Source organism: Leptonotus elevatus, unplaced genomic scaffold (assembly GCF_054856555.1).
Source record: "Leptonotus elevatus isolate MCC_2025b unplaced genomic scaffold, RoL_Lele_1.0 HiC_scaffold_152, whole genome shotgun sequence".
In the NCBI taxonomy this organism is placed as follows: Eukaryota; Metazoa; Chordata; class Actinopteri; order Syngnathiformes; family Syngnathidae; genus Leptonotus; species Leptonotus elevatus.
The window spans coordinates 27,501-30,000 of NW_028233543.1; positions in this window are offsets into that span (position 1 = coordinate 27,501).

Here is a 2,500-nt window from a genome sequence, read left to right on the forward strand (position 1 = left end):
AGCGCGCCCGTCTTCGGGGCTTGTTGCTGGCCGTTGGAGGAGCTCCAGCGGACCGCGGGGAGCGCGCCCGTCTTCGGGGCTTGTTGCTGGCCGTTGGAGGAGCTCCAGCGGACCGGGGGGAGCGCGCCCGTCTTCGGGGCTTGTTGCTGGCCGTTGGAGGAGCTCCAGCGGACCGCGGGGAGCGCGCCCGTCTTCGGGGCTTGTTGCTGGCCGTTGGAGGAGCTCCAGCGGACCGCGGGGAGCGCGCCCGTCTTCGGGGCTTGTTGCTGGCCGTTGGCGGACCGGGGGGAGCGCGCCCGTCTTCGGGGCTTGTTGCTGGCCGTTGGCGGAGCTCCAGCGGACCGGGGGGAGCGCGCCCGTCTTCGGGGCTTGTTGCCGGCCGTTGGAGGAGCTCCAGCGGACCGCGGGGAGCGCGCCCGTCTTCGGGGCTTGTTGCTGGCCGTTGGAGGAGCTCCAGCGGACCGCGGGGAGCGCGCCCGTCTTCGGGGCTTGTTGCTGGCCGTTGGAGGAGCTCCAGCGGACCGGGGGGAGCGCGCCCGTCTTCGGGGCTTGTTGCTGGCCGTTGGAGGAGCTCCAGCGGACCGCGGGGAGCGCGCCCGTCTTCGGGGCTTGTTGCTGGCCGTTGGCGGACCGGGGGGAGCGCGCCCGTCTTCGGGGCTTGTTGCTGGCCGTTGGCGGAGCTCCAGCGGACCGGGGGGAGCGCGCCCGTCTTCGGGGCTTGTTGCTGGCCGTTGGAGGAGCTCCAGCGGACCGCGGGGAGCGCGCCCGTCTTCGGGGCTTGTTGCTGGCCGTTGGAGGAGCTCCAGCGGACCGCGGGGAGCGCGCCCGTCTTCGGGGCTTGTTGCTGGCCGTTGGAGGAGCTCCAGCGGACCGGGGGGGAGCCGGGCGTTCGAGTTGCCCAGGCAGGGGGTTATCCTCCACTAGCAAACCTCCATGAGCAGCGGAGCCCGTCAGCTGCGCCAAAAAGAACCACACGAGGGCGACCTGGGGTTGAAATCCCCCGCCACATAGGAACGAATGCCGGGCAACCAGGGGTCGAAATCCCCCATTGAAATGAATGGCGGGCAACCAGGGGTCGAAGTCCCCCATTGAAATGAATGGCGGGCAACCAGGGGTCGAAGTCCCCCATTGAAATGAATGGCGGGTTACCAGGGGTCGAAATCCCCCATTGAAATGAATGGCGGGCGACCAGGGGTCGAAATCCCCCATTGAAATGAATGGCGGGCAACCAGGGGTCGAAGTCCCCCATTGAAATGAATGGCGGGCAACCAGGGGTCGAAGTCCCCCATTGAAATGAATGGCGGGCTACCAGGGGTCGAAATCCCCCATTGAAATGAATGGCGGGCGACCAGGGGTCGAAATCCCCCATTGAAATGAATGGCGGGCAACCAGGGGTCGAAGTCCCCCATTGAAATGAATGGCGGGCAACCAGGGGTCGAAGTCCCCCATTGAAATGAATGGCGGGCTACCAGGGGTCCAAGTCCCCCATTGAAATGAATGGCGGGCTACCAGGGGTCGAAGTCCCCCATTGAAATGAATGGCGGGCTACCAGGGGTCGAAATCCCCCATTGAAATGAATGGCGGGCGACCAGGGGTCGAAATCCCCCATTGAAATGAATGGCGGGCGACCAGGGGTCGAAATCCCCCATTGAAATGAATGGCGGGCAACCAGGGGTCGAAGTCCCCCATTGAAATGAATGGCGGGCTACCAGGGGTCGAAATCCCCCATTGAAATGAATGGCGGGCGACCAGGGGTCGAAATCCCCCATTGAAATGAATGGCGGGCTACCAGGGGTCCAAGTCCCCCATTGAAATGAATGGCGGGCTACCAGGGGTCGAAGTCCCCCATTGAAATGAATGGCGGGCTACCAGGGGTCGAAATCCCCCATTGAAATGAATGGCGGGCGACCAGGGGTCGAAATCCCCCATTGAAATGAATGGCGGGCAACCAGGGGTCGAAAGTCCCCATTGAAATGAATGGCGGGCGACCAGGGGTCGAAATTCCCCATTGAAATGAATGGCGGGCAACCAGGGGTCGAAATTCCCCATTGAAATGAATGGGCCCATTCATTTTCAATGGCCGGGCTACCAGGGGCGCAGTACCACCTGTCGTCATTAGGGGCGCTGTAGATAGGGGACCGAGTCCCCCCATTCGAGAGGTTTGCACCCAAACCTCAAAATGGTTGGTGTACAATTATAGGAGAGACCTTTTTAAGACGTGGGAGCTCCAGGGCAAATCAAGGGAGGCTCGACCAACCCATATCCGCTTTAGATGCACTTTAGGTCGGACTCCCTTGCCAGATGGTCCCCTCCTCAGCCTGGTTCTCGAATTTTTTCTAAGTCAGCCCAACTTGGAAATATTTTCAGAGTGCCACTTTCAAGGGAGTTTCGCCCAACCCCTATCCGCCTAAGAGGCACTTCAGGTCGGCCTGACTGGCCACATTTTCCCCCTCCTCATCCTGGTTCTCGAATTTTTTCTAAGTCAGCCAAACTTGGAAAT